The 19,151-nt window shown below is 42.4% G+C and overlaps 1 protein-coding gene across 4 annotated transcripts in view; it reads left to right on the top strand.

Moving 5' to 3' along the window:
* HTR2C (5-hydroxytryptamine receptor 2C) overlaps nt 1-19,151 on the top strand; it is a 181,895-nt gene that overhangs the window by 13,758 nt on the left and 148,986 nt on the right. For 3 of the 4 annotated variants that reach the window (XM_075513016.1, XM_075513026.1, XM_075513017.1), the window contains exons 2-3: nt 2,113-2,239; nt 2,505-2,797. The exons of the other annotated variant lie outside the window; for it this stretch is intronic. The gene's annotated coding sequence lies outside the window, so the exon portion shown is untranslated. The remainder of the gene's footprint in view (nt 1-2,112; nt 2,240-2,504; nt 2,798-19,151) is intronic. 4 annotated transcript variants of the gene reach the window in all.

A 19,151-nucleotide genomic window follows, 5' to 3' on the forward strand; every position in this document is an offset into this window, starting at 1 on the left:
CAGTTTCAAAAAACTTCCTTTATTTTGTACAGCTTTTTAACATGGTAATTTTCAAGATCATCTCCATGTAGTTCTGGTCTCTATTTGTGGTCACTAAGCTGCATCTTTGACAGTCTCTTTCTATTTGTGGTGAGAATGTATTTTTCCACAAGATTGAGTTGACTGAAACCGTTTCATGTTTCCAGTGGTGTAGACATGTAACAGGCTGGAGATTTCTTGATAATTCCCTTCTGAGTAAAATTAGAAAAAAAAAAAAATTGCAAAATTAAAAGATCACTTGATGACTTGAATTATAGCCCTTTGTTCTACCTTGTTAGTTAACATTCCAAACAGTGATGTACAAACTGCATAATTAGTTTTGCTAAAATATACCCAGTGTGGAGCCATCTGTGTAATAGTTGACATTATTTATATTCAAAAGGGACATTGCGATAGCTGGAAGAGCCCCTACTCCCAGCTAACCATTTCCAGTGTGACTCTAAATTATTGACTTACATTCATTCTCTATTAACCTATTATGAGTTCATCTGCTGCTTTCAGCTCTCTTATCATGTTGATGTATTTCTAATTTTCCAAACTGAATAGTGATTTACTGCAAAGATGTTGGGATGAATTGTTCTCCAGTGAATATCTGAAAGCCTCTTATGCCCCAGATAGCCTCTTTAATTTGAAACCTGCATTGGGAGCTCTGGTACATAACAAGGCCAGCAGCAATGCCTTGGCAATCCTTGAAAAGTCCCTTTCCTTTTTGTCCTTCCTGATCTACTGAGTATATCCTTGTATTTCAAAAGAGCATGAGATAACATGCTCGGTGTCTTTGGAGATGGAATGACCCTTCTAGTCTTTCTGTGCTCTGCCCAGGATGCTCGTGGGCAGTGAGAGTTGGTTTTCTTGTCTGTTTAGGAGGTACATTCCATCTTCTGCAAAGTGCTTTGAATTTATTGGGTACTGTATGCTATGCAATTGCGCTTGGTGGCTCTTTCATGCTTATTCTGCTTGAGTGGGTTTTGTTCGGTTCTAAAATACGTGTTTGCATATTGTGCAACCACTAGGGAAACCATATAACTATACAGGAATAAAGCTATTGCTAAATGTGCATTTTTTCAGTTAACTTACGTGGTAAAATAAATTTGGAGAATATTTTAATTGGAAGCTGTGACTTAGAAATAATTTTTGAGAAAATTATAAAGCAATAGTAAAGTAAAAGGCAAAGTTATATGAATGCCATGAGAGAGTGAAATTATATGTTCTAGGATTGGCTGGTTTTGAAGACATCTATTTTGATCAGTGCTGATTACAATATAGCTTTTCATCTTTTCACTGGAATTATAAAAGTATCACTCTGAGACTCTGCTCTGTGTTGTTGACTTAATAAAGGTGGTTTTACCAACACACATGAAAAATGCAATTAGTAGCTTACAGCATCTTGAAATGATACATACTGTCATGGTTATAGGTGCCACAATTGCAGGCAGATGAGAGTGCAGATGAAGGACCTTTTTGGTCCATGCTCCTGCAGTGAGCTTAATGCTGCAGCATGAGTGCTGCCCCCCACGTCTTCTCTGAAATATTTGGGCCCACAGCTGCCAGCAGCAGTGGCTTGGGTATCTGACTGTAGTGCTTTGGTGTTTTCCTACAGTGCTTGTACAGTTGTTGTACTGCGATCAGAAGAGTCAGAGTTAAAATACACATTTGGTTCTTTGAGGTGTGATAGCTTGGCTCACAGGGAGGTGGCTGGAAAGCCTGTTCCTACAGCTGGGACCAGTCCCACTTTCTTCTGGGATGCACCCTAACCTTGCTCTGGAGTGAGGGTGCTGAGCCTGCAAACCTCCTTTTTCCTCATGTTGTTTTAGGGTGATAGTGGATGAGTTGCATGATTAACTCACCATTTAGCACTTATTTGCTGGCTGAGCCAGAGCCTGTTTTTGTGGACAGCCTCGTGTTTCTTTTTCCTGTGGCTGTATAAGCTGCTGTGCTGGAATCGCAGCAGTCGCTTCCTAAAGTGGATGATGCCCACACAGCTCCTGGAGGGGATCCTGTGGGTTGTGTGCTGTGATGTGGGAGGGCCCTGGTGACATTAATGGTGATAACCGCCTCTCCGTGTACCCACAGAGGTGTCGACTGGCAGCTGTAAATGGTCACATGGGACAGCTGTGCCACAGCATACCGTACTGCCACTTCAGGATGGGGAGAGCCTGCACCGGGAACACTGGTGGGAGGTCGGGATTGACTGATCCTGGTGAGTCCCTGCAAGCATGGCAAAAGGCTACCAAAGCTGCTGGCTCTGTGGGAGACAGTGCTTTTGGGCTCAAGCCTTCCTCCACATGGAGAGCTCAGCAGGAGCAGGGAGACCCTGTGATTCACCAAGACCTGATTTCTCCTTGTGACGTATGGAGGCTCCCTGTGTTCAGCCAGGAGCTGCTGGGCTCACCGAGGGGGCTGCTCTCGGGGCGGAGGTCCTGCTGAGCCTAGCCCTGTAATCCCATGTTCTTCTTCATTTCTAGCCTCAGGGTCCACATCCCCCCTCTTGCGTGTAGTCACCAAGACTTCCTCCATGCTGCTCCCACCGTAGCAGTGGTGCTGCTCTGCATGAAATCCCTCCTGGCTGCTGCCGTTACTGAGTCTGACTTGAGGCTGGTTTAACCTGCTGGTGTGAGGAGACTGTGAGTTGGATCCTACCATGCAACTGCACCAGAACAGAAAGTGTTCAAAACAAAATGCGCTCAGCCTTTTCCTCCCTGCCTCCCCCATCTTCACCCTGACCTCCAGGAGCACTGTGCAACGTCCAAACAATCTTGTGAATAGTCAAATTGTGAGAAAATGATCTTTTCCAACTACTATAGCACCATATAACCTAACTCAAGTATGTACTGTAGATCAGAGGCAACATCTCAGCTTGTTCTATTAAGTATAATTAATTACCATTTCAATAGTGGTACTAGGTGTACATATTCATCCAGTGCATTGAAAAATAACAACAAAGCTTCTTATTATCTAACAGATGATGTTATGCATTGTGGAGGCATAATATGGAAATACTGACACATTCATCCGAAATAATTTGCATGGTGTATTTCCTGACCTAATAATGAAAAAAGTAGGTCAGCTTCCAAGTTTTCTGAAATGGGAATTAAAGCTTTATAGCAAGAAGTCTTTGATAGTTCTACACAAATGGCTGAAACTTGCAAACCTTGCATATTCAAAATGGTTTGCCCCACAATGATGACTTGGAGATATTTCTAATTAATTGTAGTAGTACATCAGCACTAGATTTCCTTGGCTTTCCCATTATCTCACTGGTTTTTACAATTTAATAGAATTAAAAAGCACCGAAAGATATGGCTTACCAAACATGGTGTCATCTGAGAAAAGGGGATTTTAGAAGGAGATTTTATAAAATGTAGTTTACAGAAGCTTATGCAAAGCAGTCTTTCTTCTTCAGGAAGCCTTTAGTTCAACATTGAGCATTCCAGGTGCTTTATATTTGCTAGAGAGTATATAGCACGTGGTGCCTATAAATATTGAACTGCTCGTTCTTAGCCTGGCTAGCATTCTGCAAAAGGTGTATTTGTGAAGTAGCTAGTGTATTTATGACCATCTTTAAGATTATTTCAGTGTTTAATCAGTGTCTACCCTAATCATGAAAATGATGATCTTCCTTCTGGAGCTTTGATTCTTTGCTATCACAAATGTGCGATATTGAGAAGTGTTTCAGGAATATAAAGATTGCCATGTTGGATTAGAGTTGATGTCCATCAAATGCCATGCTCTTAGAGTGCATCTGCACTGCAGGCAAAGGTATGACTGCAGTGCGTGCAGGGATATTCCATCCACTTCGGCTAAAGGCCCTGTGCTGTGGATGCTCTGCCAGCCCCCTGCCCATCTTTCCTTCCTTGATGAGTGTCATCCAGCTTCTCCAGCTGACGTGTCCCATTTCCACGTTGCTCTGGCTGTAGCATGGTGGCAAATGCAGACTGGCAATGAGAAGGCAAAATCGAAAGACCAATCTTGGGCAGTGTTGCAGGGAATTTAGTGACTTTTGCCCCAGCCCTTGTGACATTTGGGGAAAGGCAATGAGTATTTGAGCCAGGCACCTCCATCTGTGTATGGTGCTTTATACTCTGAAGAAATGCATTTTTGAGGGACTTCTCTGTGCTTTGCTTACTATCATTTTGAATCGTTCAGTGAAAACACATGCTCGAGCTCTCCTGTTGTGCAGGAATAGATTTTTTTTAAAGATTATGCACTTCCCCGATGCTTTCACTATTCTCTTCAGCTAAATTTCACAGCCGTGCTCTCTCACTCAGCAGATATCCTGCCGCTAGATGCTCAGATACTAACTTCTTTAATATAGCACACATTGTTAGTAGCTGGTTGTCAGAACAGTCATGCTCTGTAGAATATTTTCTGAAAGAATGGTTATTGTGGATATGAAGCTTTATTTTAGGTTTTCTGCTGTTTTGCTTTGCCTATTTAATATCTGACTGCCCTCCACATGTACAAGATGACACATAGGTTTTGCTTGAAGTGCAGAAACTTTGCTTTTTCCTGCTTCTGGTCTATTAAAGCCTTGTCTCCTGTACTGAAAATGGAGAGTACTGTAAATTCTGAGTCCTTTTGTTTTGACTCATGAACACCCATGATCCTTGAGCTGTGGTGAATCTGTCAGATTTTTTTTTTTGAGAGTAGTAACTTCTGATAGAGTCACAAGCCAGATTTCAGATAGATAGGGGCTGAGCACAGTCTGGTCCTGCCTGTGTGCGTGCTTGTGAAGCTGGGAGAAACTTTTTATTGTGGGCCTTTTTGCTCCCTGTTTGTGGTCACTGTCTGCGAGAAGTTCTTGGTTTTATTTTAGAACAAGAAATGCGGTTGAAAAAAATGAAATCAGGGCATGAAGAACATGCAGTGATTGGAAGGAGTAGCTGCTTGTATTTGCCTGGTGATTTTGTGAGGCTTTATAATGGTAATAGAAATGTTGGGGGCTGGATAGGCCTGGTAGCTGAGTAAAGTATTTTAAATACTTGTCTATTTTTAGAAGCGAACTCAAACGGATGCTTTGTAGTATGATGAAATTATTTATGCAAAAGTTGCTTCATTTTTAGGTCTAATGAAATCCCAGAAAGAAGACGAAAACTGTTAGGGACCTGGCTTCTGTGGAATTTCTAACAAGGCTTGATAGCACAGGAGTTTAGAAAAAAAAAAAATGTTATCTGAAATCCTGTTTACTCATAATAGCCTGTTCAAATTCCATTGCAGAAATGAGAATTGTTTTAGCATTCCCAGTCCTCATTTTTTAATATTTGTTTGCAGAAAGAAAATTAGATTGATCTCAGAATAATCAGTTTTCTTTCTATTTAATATGACAATATTTTCTATGTGAAATGACATATTTTCAAAAAAGTAAATGTTGGGCTACTCTGAGTGGTCACATCTCCTAGAGGACAGTGCCGCCTAATATGTGTGCTGGCAGGTAAGAGAGCTGCAGGAGTTGGAAAGAGAAGAGAGTGCAAGTGTCTCCCCATCCCAGCTCCCAGGTGATGGATAGAGTGCTGTGGGGTGGAAAGTCACAGTGCAGCCTCAGGGCATGGTTAAACTCCTCTTTTAGGTGGATAGCTTGGCTTGCACTCTGTCCCAGAGCAGATGCCACAGCGCAGCCCTCCAAGTAAGCATTGCTCTGATTCAAAGAGGAAAAAAATGTTCCCTTAAGCTTTGGAGACCAAGTGTGTCCATTGGAGTGAGTGACAGGCTGGGCATGACCTCCTCTTCAAAGCTCGGTTTGGGGATTTCTGTTGCCAGAATGCTTTAAAGGGTAAGGAGTATTGCTGCTCATTAATTAGTAAATTGGAGCTGGCTCAAGCGGTGCTTGGAAATATTAACTACTAGACTTTGGATTCATGCCCTGGAAGAAAAGTGAGTTTTATGTTAGTTTTCCAGTTTTCATTAATAATTCTCCTTCTCTTAAAATAATTCTTCGGTTCAGGAAGTATGGGCAGCTTTAAGCAGATGGACCACTGTGGAGGTCAGCGCTGTGAAACAGGAGTCTTTTAGGGCCATATTAACAATGCAGTGTAAGTGCTGGGTCTAACAAGGAAATGATCAGTAAGGGTGAGCTCAGAAAACCCTTTGGAGCCCCTATCACCCCTTCTGCACAAGGCAGAAGATCAAAATGACCAGCTACTGATGGTTTTCTAAATACTGTACTCCAACAGCCGTCTTGCAGTGGTCATCACTGGCTGTGAAGCTTTTGCTGGCAGCACCCTTTGTCACCTTTCCCTTTCCAGATTGTATTTTTCTCCCCACATCTCCTCTTTCACCACAGCAGAGAGATCTCAGCCTTCTCCTGGCTTTCTGGACCCTTTCACACATGCCCTCACGCTACCAGTTTTTTAGGGGTTCTGGAGGTTTGACTTTCAGCTCAAGGTTGGGATGTGGGTCTGAGATACTGCTTTGGACCTGTCTGTAACCCAGGGACCCCTCTCCAGTTGCTCTGGGTACAATTGCTCCCTTCCACTTGGAGTTTGAACACAGAAACCTGACAATGTGCTGCATCTCCAGTTTTGGGCTGGTAAGTCTCTACTTTGCAGAGGCCAGTTGCTGGGCACATACTAGGTATATATTGGCACACGTTGATATACAGTGGGCTGGAAGCCTTACAGGTTTTTCCTTATTCTATTGAAAAAAATGGTCAGTGTCCCTGCAACATTGATAAAGCTGTTCAGAGAAAGAAATTGTGTGAGTGCCAAATGTTGTTACCAATCTAATCGCGTGTGATTGATGAACAGGTTTGAGAGTAAATGAATGGTTAATCTGCCCTGTAGATGGATATGCTCTTTATATATAATAATAAGACCTGCCTCTTTTATAAAATTAGAAACTGAATTTTGCATAGGCATTATATAACTGAAAAGATAATACTGTATATTATCAACATGACGGATTAATATATATTGAAGTCCTTGATTTGTTCTAATTTCTGTCCTTCTGGTATTTTATGGAAACATATGAAAAGTTTTCAAATGACCTTTAAAATTAGCTCCTAACCTATATAGTTTATCATCATTTTCTGTTCCATGAGCCTGAAGGGTTAAAAGATTCATAATTCTGTATTTCAAAAATTTTCAGTGGCTTCACTATATGAAATTTTAAGTATTCTGAATGTACTTCTGGCATTCAGTGGTTGTATTTGTTCATTCGAATGTAACGGGTATTGAATAGGACCTATTATCAGCTTGATATAGAAAATATATTTGGGTAATTACATATGCCTACACTTGATATAAATTTCAATCTTTTTCTGCCAAGAGGGCTAGTAAAAGAGAACACCATCTTTTTTGCATTTTATGAAGACGCAGTTCAGAATTTGTAAATTCATGAGAGAGAAGTTCCTGGGGGAAAGAGGGAGCCGCTTCCCTCGTGCTGGGGCACAAAGCGGGGTATTAGCTCTGTACTTCTAGCAACCTTTCTGCACTCTTTGAATCGTCTTCTGTATTTTACTGACTTGCAGAGACTGCAGCCTCTGTCTATTATAAGCATGTGAGCCTTTTTCTGAAGCATATACAGAAATAGATGATGTAGTAGTAATGGATTCTTTACAATTTTTTTCATTTTAAGAGTATGGATTTCAGCTGCTTAATTGATCTAATATAAAAAATTGACTACCTTGTCTGGTAGTATGACACGTCTGTATGGGACTGTGGCATTATGAAGGACAGATGCTCTCTGGTCTACATGCTGTGTGCTACTAACAGTTGTCTCTGCAGTTAAGTTGGTTCTCTCATTACGTGGACCAGGTAGGTAACTGTAAGGATCAGTAGCTGCTGAAAGGAGGCTCCGTTTTGGATTTTCTGTTTTCTGCAGCCCCTGGCAGAGGCTGCCTTTGAACCAAGAACAGGCATGGTTCACTGATCTAGTGAAGGATATCAACAAAGGTAGCTATTTTGCTGAACATACAGTACTTTTGAGATTGGTTGAAACTCCGGTGAACGTTATTTTTACAGTGGCCAAGCAGTTCCTTTAGGTCAAGAATAGGAAACTTGCACTTTTTACTCTGTTTGGTGTGAATGGAAGAATTTAATCTGACTTTATTTATCATTCTGTGAATTAATGCTTGGAAAGAAGAATTGCATTCTGGAATCTGACCGGATTCATAGAAACTGCTATACTATATCTTATGCTGCCATAGCAACATACAAGTGCAATGAGTTAGAAATCTCCCAGTTATTAGAAAAACTGAATTAAACCAACTATTGAACAAGATTGTGTTTGCAGAACAAAGCCGGGTTCTGCCTTCGCTCTTGCAGTTCTGATCTTGTTTCAGGTAAAGAGGTATCCTTGACTCTCAAGAAACAGGCTCGATTCAGATAAACTGTTTATACTACAATGAAGAGTATGAGAATAGACGTGCTGTGTTATTGTACGGGGGTGCAGATTTGTGAACATATATTCAGGCTGCTGAGTGTGCTCGAAGCTGTCTTGAAGAATATTTAGCGAAAAGGTAGCGATGAATGGTAAGAAAAATTATATTCTCTAGCTAAAGTTCCTTGCTTTTGAAATAAAGATGTTTATATGTTTTTAATTTATGTAATGACAGATGAAACAAAAAATGCTATGAACAAAGAGATTTCTGGAAGGTGAGGAAATAGCAAAAACCTAATATTAACTACGAAGAATCTCATTAATTGTTATTAGTTTCTGACCTAGTCTCCTAATATTTGAAGAGAGGACTGAAGCTCGCAACAGATGATGATTTTGAAAATATTGTGAGGCTAAGAATACTGTACTGCTTTCCATATGGCATACCTCTCGGTTAGGACAAAAAAGGAGGAGACTTCCTAGGGAGTGTTAATGGGAAGAAATTTATGGAAAATATTTCTTTTATGAGGGTCATTTCATTTGGAAACCACCCTGCCACTACCCTAATGCCAGGAAGAACAGTTCCGTAAGCCCTCAGGGTGTGCAGAAAATCTCATCTTTCTCATGTTGTCAGGGACAAAATGAGAGATGAAAGGAGGAAATGCGTTGTGGTGTTGCTTTATTTTTAATCTTATTTTTGCTGGTCTTTTTTATTTTAAACTTTATTAATGTATCTATTGCATTTAGATCTTTTGTCAGAGATTGATAATATGTCTCCAGCCCATCTTTTCTACTGTGATTTTATAAATACCTAGTTACAGTAACCATAAAAACATCTGTGGGTTTTAATAAAGAAAGCTTTATAGTAAGCCTGAAGCACAAAGTTCTGAAAGTATACTTTTAGCACTGTTTCACAAAAAGTTTTGAAATACTTTGCAGTTGACAGGATTGGGAGAATTTTTTCCTGTTTTGCAGAGTGTTCCTAGCGATTATCAATAATGCATCTTTAAAGATCCATGTAATAGAATAAGTGTTTAAAAAAAAAAAAGCAAGTGCAGCCATTTTTAAAACTTCTGCTTAATGCACTGATAAATCTGTTGGCCTCCAGTAGCACCACAGAAATATTAGACTGATATATTGATAATTGCAATTAAACTTAAATTATTTCCTGTACACTTCCTTCTTACAAGGCCTTTTGATACACTCCCTTTCTTTTAACCTACCAGATTTGAAATAGTTACTTTCCTCTACAACTGAATCTTTGGGATTGCTTTCGTCTACATCAGCTCTTCTTCCAGTAGAGACCAGTTCCCAGCACTGCCGCAGTGCCTGGGCCACCAAACGCTGATTTTCCTTTATGAAGCAACTTCCTGTGACCTCTCTGCTCTGGCTCTATAGTGTCCTCATTGTACATGCTGTGTGTATTTGTTACATACACAGCGCATGCAATGTGGACATAATGGAGCTCAATTTACGCCTGATAAGGAGATAAAATACCTGCAAGAAATGTTGTGGGTTTTTTTTCTTTTTGGTAGGATTTAAAATTTTTTTTTATTTGGTGTGCACGCATGCTATTCTTGTGTACGAGATGGGGTCCAAAAATTGTGTTGTGGATACATTTCATCAGTGAAAATAAGGCAGTGGCAAGAACTTGCAGGGTCAATGCAGTTCTCCAGATCTCCACAAAGAAACGTATTAGCAGGACTTAAATAGTGCAGGAATCTAATTTTGGCCCCTGATAGCGAGGTGATTCATTTTAGGTTCATATATTCTATTATTAACATTCTTATTGTGGGTTGGTTTTTTTTTTTTTGGCACATTCTGTGCTTTGTTCTGTCACTTAGAATTTGGGGGGAAAATTGTCTTTTTCATATAACAGGAAAATGTTGTGTAAAGAGCAAAGCAAAACTGAATCTTCTGGTTTTGTTTTTAATAAAATTCCTTATCATTTTTATTCTAGCACTTGGAAAATGTTATTTCATGAAAAGTGCTTTAATTGTTGGGTTTTGTTTCGGGCAGTTCTAGTCACCCATCTGCATCAGCAAATGCAGAGCCATGTTCCGTGTTTTCTCTGCTATGAATTGGCACTTTTAAATGATGAGGATTTTATTAAGTGATTTTGAGAAACGGAATGTTTGTCTGAATAGTAGTTATCCTCATAAGTGCTAAAAGACAAGGAATTAAATATTTAAAAGCAAAAATTGTTACAAGGGCAGGTATTGCATCTAAAGTGACTTGTGGAGGCTGCAAAAATGAAAGTCCATACTCAGCTGGATGTAGTCTGAATCTGTAATGGGCTAAAAACTGCTTTCTAGACCCGAAACCCTGTTCAAGAATAGGAACTGCATTAGAAAACTGTGATTCTTTCACTGTGCTGAAATGAAATTTGAAAGGGGGTGTGGTGGTGGTGGTGGTATGGGACATGTTTTCAGTGACAGTGAGGAAATGCTAACAAACAGCTATCTCAGGGAACTGCACTATTATTCCAGTTGCTACTGAAGGCATTATTTCATTTAATGGGAGTTTTTAGGAGCTTTGCCTTTCATAGGATTACTAATGATGATGTTTTGTATTATTACTTGTTTGTTTTACACTGGGGAGAAGACTGAACAAAACGGCTAAAGCTGCTGGGCTGCAGGAGATGTTTTTCCTCCCCTAGACTCGATGTTGCTCTTGCTGGTGTGCAGTGGGCTCTGTGCTGCAGTCTTCGGGTACAGCCCTGCTATAACCAAGAATGATGAAAGGTGCTCTCCTGCATCGCATTTGTTGCATAAATGATAGTGATTGTAATATGTAGTGCTTTGTTTCATTTACCATGCTTGCAAGGTGCCCCAGGAGCCGCAGACCTAACAAAGCTTGCTTTCCTCTGAGTTTGTTCTGTGACCGCTCATCAGGCTTGGTATATGGTATGCAGAGACATCACTGTGAACAGAAAAAAGAAAAAATAAAAGTTTCCTAGGCTATGGAAAACTCCGATGGGACAGTAGTTACGTTAGAAGATGGTGGTATCAGCTCAGTAGCTTTGTCTAATTGCCTGCCCTGAGTCTACATTAATACAAATAAAGACCTGACACGAGATGATGAAAAATAGTTTCTGATGTTTGAAAAAAAGTGTATCCAGTGCAGAGAGTACCGTGAGAGCAGTGCTTTACTTCCAGGTATTTTTCCAAGGGGACCTGGGACATAACCCCCTCAAAGCTCAGTCCTGCAGATGTTGGTAGTGGCTGGCGGGAGCTGATGAAGCTCCGCTCTGACCTTGCTCCATGGGTCCCGCTATAGCGAAGGGCTCCTGAGAGGCTGTGGCTCTCCTGTACTGGGGCGGTTTTGCTTTCACTGGATTATATTTTTTTTCCTTCCTTTAAATTGCTATTTGCATTAATCCAATTGGTGGAAAAGGATTATAGGCCCAGAATAAAATCCAGTCGTAATTAAAAATGTAAAAGCGGCTTATGTTTTTAGGCCAAAGTTATTAGAGGAAGCTATCAACGTACCAATATTAATACCCCAATCTCAGCTGGGAGGCTGTTATCATGATGAGAGTGTCTGATAATGGGCTGGTTACTGAATATTTTATAGTAGATAACTTCTGCTCGTGTTTGCCTCATGTCTACGTATGTCATAAGCTACACACACCAGCCTGCCTCTCACAGGCTTTGTGGGCATCCTGTTTTTTTTCATATTTCTGGAAGACTGTTTTTTAGGAGCTAATCTAACTGACTGCAAAAACAAGAAGAGTTTGTGAGGGGACCCTCAGGGCACAAGGGCTCTGGGAATTACCCTCTGTAAGAGGATTAGGGCATATTCCAGTTTTCAACATCTGCATCTTAAGCCATCTTTTCATAATGAGCACTCCCTTATCAAATGTCCTCTCTGCGTTTGTAGTTTCCATCAAACCCCTATCTGGATAAAGAAAAATGGCAAACTGGAACAGCTCTCAGCCATCCCATTATTCATGCCATGTGCCTGGCTTTCTGGCATGCAATTGTCTGGGTATTCAGTTTGCAAGCCTGCTTTGTAAGTCTTCCTGAGTATAGCACTTTTTAATTACCTCTTTAGAATTAAATCAATGTATGGGCTAGAGCTACTTATTATTATTTTTAATCCAGAGATTGAAGCTTTCTTTGACCTTTGCTTTCTTCAAATGGGAGGGGTTTCATTTCATTTTGAATTAATGAGTTTTCTGTAAAGGAAAGGATGCTGAAAGACTTATTCCCTGATGAAGGATTTAGATGCAAAATTATGGACCCAAGTGGCTCTCAAACTCCATTGTTCAGGATCTCCTCCACCTAGATTGTGCTGAACTTCCCAGACTCAAACATCCCCACCTGACAGTGTGTGGTGTTTGGTCCTCTGATGGCAAATGGGGTTTACAGCTGAAGCAGTGAATCAAGTCTTCTAGAGCATCAGTGCTAAACTGCTAGCGGGTTACAAACAAACATGCTCCCGAATGTGAATTTATCAGCCTGTGAGCTACAGAGAGTTTTCAATGATGTAAGCTCTTTCCAATGTTTCTTTCTGTTTTAGGTATTTTGATGTTTTAGGTTTTATTTTTCTTTTCTTGATTTGCTTTCCCAGTTTCTTTTCAGGAAGATGTTTGGATCTTTCCTTCCAGTAACAGCGTATTTGTGATCTTTGTTCTCCTCTGAGCAGCCCTTGTGTGGCTTGTGCTTTTTTTTTGGATTTCAGAAGCAATGCTGACTTCCCTCTCAGTCCTGTTTAGGGAAGCTTTCTGTTACCTATCCAACATTGTCAGTGTCCCAGGCAGGTGCTGAGGTACCGGCTCCTGTGTTTTGTCTGGCTCTTCTGGGAGCGCTTGATCTGTGCTGGGTTCAAGCTGCTCACGTTCAGCCTGGCAGTGGTGGTTGTATTCTGGGGTGCCTGATGGCATAGCTCCAGCTGCTAGTCCAAGTTATTCTGAAATGTTTATTTACACAAAATAAATTTAGTCTCTAGGTTGCACTGAAGAATTCTCTGTATCTCTAGCCTGTGCTAGGAAGAAAGATGTTGTGCCAGAAACTCAAAGATTTCACAAGAGGCAGCATTAGAGGACTACATGTTTTTACTGCTGTGCACAGCTGAAGAATTCCAAATTTAGTATTGTCTGCCTGAAAATACTAAACTCAGGAAAAAATACTAAAACCAGAGAAACACCAAGAGTCAGCAGAGCTTTCCTTCAAGTATTTCCACTGTAAAAGTCATGAACCTCAGTGAAGTGCTGATTTTTCCTCTCCTAACACATTTGCAGCTCTACTGTGTAGAGCATGAAATTTGCTTGTTGCTGTCAACGGCCCCAGTCAGTTCTCTCTTGTTTGTGGTAGCAGCAGCATTTCATGTGTGCGAGGCTGGTGGAGGGGAATGAATGCTGGGGACAGAAGCCTGTTAAAAGCTGTCTCATACAGAGAGAACTTGAGACTTTACCTCTTGCCCTAAGTAACCACTAATGAACTGGATTGCAAATCTCTACCTTTCAGATGTTCCCTAGGGACTCTGGTCCCCTTTCCTAAAACTGGATATGGGATAGGCATCTGAACTACCAAGCACCATGGGTTTTCATAATCTGCTCCCCTTGTAAATCACTCGTACCAGGGAGTGAGACGTGCTGCCCTGTGCCCTGGTTCACAGGCAGCTGCCGGTGCAGGCAGCAGCTCAGCTGAAGCAGCAGGGTTTCCCTTTCTGCCTGTGCTCTGGCTGCTGTATTTCTGCCAGCAAGCCCTCTACAGAGGGATGACTGTTTAAACCTGTCACGATGGGCCATGCCAGGTAGTTTGTGAGTGTGCACGTGTATGCGTGCCTGCTGTTAGGAGTCCTTCATTCTGCATCCATCTAATTGCTTTCTCTTGCTGAAGATTTGCCCTGCTTTGGTGGCCCAGTGGATCAGGAGCGCTGAGCAGAGGAAGGTGGGTCTGTGTGAGAAGAGTTTGGTGTTTGCTTGGTGGTGGTTACTGCCCTGTTGGTGTTCGAGAAAACAACTGTGGAGCACAACTGTGGAGCGGTGTGGTGGTGTGCTGGGAGGAGGGGATGCATTTAACCTTTATAACGCTATACCTTTTTTTGACATAAGCCAAGCTCTGGAGCAGATATGTGCTACAAACCTTCACTGTGTACCAGTTCCTGAGCGTTAACTCCCACCTTGGGTGCTGCGGAGCTGCAGTTTGCCACTGAGTCCCGTTTGCAGTAAATTAAACTTCTGCAGGTTCAGGTTGCAGCATGTGGCTGTGTAATGGATGTGCAGGCAGCTAAGCATGGCGCAGGATCTGCTTGGAGGGATGGCACTTACTGTAGCTCTGCCTCCTTGGACTGGAGGCTGGAAGGGCTGAATATATCTTTCAGTATGAAGGATGGAAAGAAATGAGCTGCCTTTGGGAAGCTGTGGAGGCTGACCTTGTCTGGTAATGCTCATCTCCCCAGGAGTGTCTCCAGGCAGGGTGGTCTCCCCTCAAAACAATCCTTGCTGGCCCCCTTCCTGTCCTTGTGCCACGCGGATCAGGAATGGCTGGGTCTGCCCCTGAAGGCACATGGGTGAGGGACAGGGTCTGGGGAGAGCCTGGCTTCCAGGGCACCATCCCACAGCTCTGCGGAGGGCAGAGCTCTGCATTTGTTTCCTCCTCATCCATTAATTGTTTTCAGATAGTTTCTCCTTATTATTTTCTGTATTTTTCTTACAGTCCATTTTCTTTCCTTGGTTTGCCTCTTTCTCCATCATTTCCTTCTCACACTATAGGATGCGATACTGGACCTGTTGGTCACCAACACAGGTGAGCTAATAGGTGACATCAAGATCGGAGGCAGCCTGGGCTGCAGTGATCGTGCACTGGTGAAGTTGGCAGTCCTGAAGTATATGGGTCAGGCAAAGAGTAAAGTCAGGACCCCGAATTTTAGGAAAGCAAACTTCCAGCTTTTCAAGGAGTTAGTCAGTAGGACCCCCTGGGAAACTGCCCTCGGGGACAAGGGAGCAGAACAGAGCTGGCAGATCTTTAAGGACACTTTCCATAGAGCACAAGAGCTCTCAATACCCACATGTAAGAAATCAGGAAAGGAAGGCAAGAGACTGGCATGGATGAGTCAAGACCTGCTGGTCAAACTAAAGGGCAAGAAGGAAATGCACAGGCAGTGGAAGCAGGGACAGGTATCTTGGGAAGAGTATAGGGACACTGCCCGGTTGTGTAGGGATGGGGTCAGGAAGGCCAAGGCGCAGCTGGAGCTGAACTTGGCAAGGAATAATAAGGGCTTCTATAGGTATGTCAGCCAGAAAAGGAAGGTCAAAGAAAGTGCACCCCCTCTCATGAGCAAGACTGGCAAACTGGTAACAACAGACGAGGAGAAGGCTGAGGTACTCGACAACTTCTTTGCCTCAGTCTTCACTGGCAATTTCTCTTTCCACACCTCTTGAGTGGATGGACCGCAAGACAGGAACTGGGGGAACAAAGTTCCTCCCACTGTAAGAGAAAATCAGGTTCGTGACCACCTGAGGAACCTGAACATACATAAGTCTATGGGACCTGATGAGATGCATCCCAGAGTCCTGAGGGAATTGGCTGATGTAGCTGCCAAGCCACTCTCCATGACATTTGAAAAGTCATGGCAGTCAGGTGAAGTCCCTGGTGACTAGAAGAAGGGAAACATTGTGCCCATCTTTGAAAAGGGTAGAAAGGATGACCCTGGGAACTACAGACCTGTCAGCCTCACCTCTCTGCCTGGGAAGATCATGGAACAGGTCCTCCTAGAAGCTATGCTAGAGCACATGGAGGACAGGGAGGTGATTCGAGACAGCCAGCATGGCTTCACCAGCGGCCAGTCCTGCCTGACCAACCTAATGGCCTTCTACGATGGAGTGACTACATCAGTGGACAAGGGAATTGCTACACATGTCATCTATCTGTACTTCTGTAAGGCCTTTGATACGGTCCCCCACAACATCCTTCTCTCTAAATTGGAGAGATAGGGATTTGATGGGTCTGTTTGGTGGATGAGGAATTGGTTGGATGGTCTCATCCATCCAATGGTCAATGGCTCAATGTCCAGATGGAGATCAGTGATGAGTGGTGTCCCTCAGGCATACCTATTGGGACTAGTACTGTTTAATATCTTCATCAAAGACATAGACAGTGGGATCAAGTACACCCTCAGCAAGTTTGCAGATGACACCAAGCTGAGTGGTGGGTTGACACGCCAGAAGGATGGGATGTCATCCAGAGGGACCTGGACAAGCTGGAGAAGTGGGTCCATGTGAACCTCATGAGGTTCAACAAGGCCAAGTGCAAGGTCCTGCACCTGGGCTGCCGGGCAACCCCCCGTATCAATACAGGCTGGGGGATGAAGGGATTGAGAGCAGCTCTGTGGAGAAGGACTGGGGGGTACTGGCAGATGAAAAGCTGGACATGACCCGACAATGTGCGCTCACAGCCCAGGCCAACCGTATCCTGGGCTGCATCAAAAGAAGCATGGCGAGCAGGTCAAGGGAGGTAATTCTGCCTCTCTACTCTGCTCTGGTGAGACCTCACCTGGAGTACTGCGTCCAGCTCTGGAGTTCTCAGCACAGGAAAGACACAGATCTGTTGGAGTGGGTCCAGAGGAGGGCCACGAAGATGACCAGAGGGATGGAACACCTCTCCTATGAAGAAAGGCTGAGAGAGTTGGGGTTGTTCAGCCTGGAGAAGAGAAGGCTCTGTGGAGACCTTATTGCAGCCTTTCAGTATTTAAAGGAGGCTTCTAAGAAAGATGGGGAGAAACTTTTTAGCAGGGCCTGTTGCGATAGGACAAGGGGTAATGGTTTTAAACTAAACGAGGGTAGATTTAGAGTAGATATAAGGAAGAATTTTTTTACAATGAGGGTGGTGAAACACTGGAACAGGTTGCCCCGAGAGGTGGTAGGTGCGCCATCCCTGGAAACATTCAAGGACAGGCTGGACAGGGCTCCGAGCAACCTGATGTAGTTGAAGATGTCCCTGCTCGTTGCAGAGGGGGTCAGACTAGATGACCTCTAAAAGTCCCTTCCAACCCAAACTATTCTATGATTATGCTTTGCATGAGAACTGTTGTGGTAGAACTATCTGATACTTTGGTTTTGAGCTTTTTCCTATCCAAAAATTACAAAAGCTGTAGGGCTTTTTAATTACTCTGACACTGTGGAACAAAGTTTCCTTTGGTATTTTTTGTCATGCTTCCTTGAATACCTTTAAAATATTTGTAATATTGTAACTTTAACTGTGGGCTTTTTTGCATTATGCTGATAATGTGGATTTGAAGTTGCATAGGTACGCTCCAAAGGCTGTGCACAAATGAATTCACTGCTATTGATGGGCATTCAATACCAATAAAAACAGTGACACCGAGAGTTACATGTTGAAAAAGGACGTAGCATAAATAATTTAAGTATTTTTCTCATGTTTGAGTATATTTGTGGTGTCTGATTGAGCTGGTTAGCAAAATAAAGACAGATGGCAATGAATTCATTCCAACACGTTTTCATTATGGTACAGCTATTCCAACTTCTCGCAGCACGTGTGCAAATGATTTTCTTGTTTAAACTTCCCTTGCTGCTGCTGTCCGCACCCTGTTTAGGGAATTCAGAGGTTGTGTGCTTATAATATGTATGCAGAATTTATTTTTTATATGCAAAATAAAAATGAAAATAACTAGAAAGAGGAGCTGCCTGTAATTAACCCATACACTCAGTGCTGCAATGAGTAAGAATTTAACTCCTTCTCCTTTAAAGTCCATACCAAAGCTTAACAGGATTAGAACAGAGTTTATTATAGTTGAATTTTAGTCAGGTGCCCTTCAAAGTTTGAAGATGACACAGTGATTCACAGTGCTGTCTTTGTCAGGAAGAGCAAGAACATTGCTATTAATACAAGCAATGAGCAGCAAGACCAGGCACCTGCCCCAGCCTGCCTGTGTATCCCCCAACAGCTCATGTGTTTGTCTGGATGCTGCCGGGGTGATGCAACCATCATTTCTGTGTGTGTGAATGGTCAGCAAATATGTTTTGATGAAAAGTTTTAACAGTTTTTAAGTCACGGCAGAAAAAGAAAAGGGGAGGAGAGGGAACGCCTTGCAAGGACTGTAACCACTTGTAATTGTTGCTTTGACCAATGACTCAGGCATTCTTGAAGCTCCTGCCCTAAATAAATACAATTTTTAATGTTTCTATCTTAATACAATAATTATATTATCTAATAAGCTTATCTATTACTTTAAAGGATTACTTTACATTTCAAGAATTACACTAACCAGTCAGTATCTTGTCTCGTTCCTTTGCCATAGTTCAAAGGTGCCCATTATCTTGGTACTTTCCATATGGAGAAGATGTTAAAATCCATGTATATTGCTGGAAATCTGTACTTGGTGTCTATATGAAAAAGTGTGCAGAAAACACAATAGCAAAGTAGTATTCACTGTAGTATAAATTGTTATTTTTGAGACGTCTGCACAGAATTTGCATAACTGCTCAATTTGTTTGGTGGTTCTGTTCTTCTATGTAAAGTATTGCTGCAATTGGTTTTATAGATCTGAGACATTATATGCCTTGAATATAGGAGATTAAACTTGTTTTCCTTTGCTGTTGAGCATCCTAACAGTGACTGTAGTGTGGATATGCTCTACTGTTATCCCTCCCAGGCCACCTCTCCATCCACCCCCACTGCCCGTGATGGGTGCGTGCATGGGCAGAGTGAGGAGGGGATGGGTCTAGCTTAGTGCTCCTCTGCTTCTCACCTTTCTCTACCTCCTGTGCTTCTGGAGGACGCTGTAGTGTCTGCTGCTGAGACAAAGTGTGAGCCCCTGGGAGGGAAGAACGC

This window comes from Mycteria americana, chromosome 10 (assembly GCF_035582795.1).
Source record: "Mycteria americana isolate JAX WOST 10 ecotype Jacksonville Zoo and Gardens chromosome 10, USCA_MyAme_1.0, whole genome shotgun sequence".
Lineage (NCBI taxonomy): Eukaryota > Metazoa > Chordata > Aves > Ciconiiformes > Ciconiidae > Mycteria > Mycteria americana.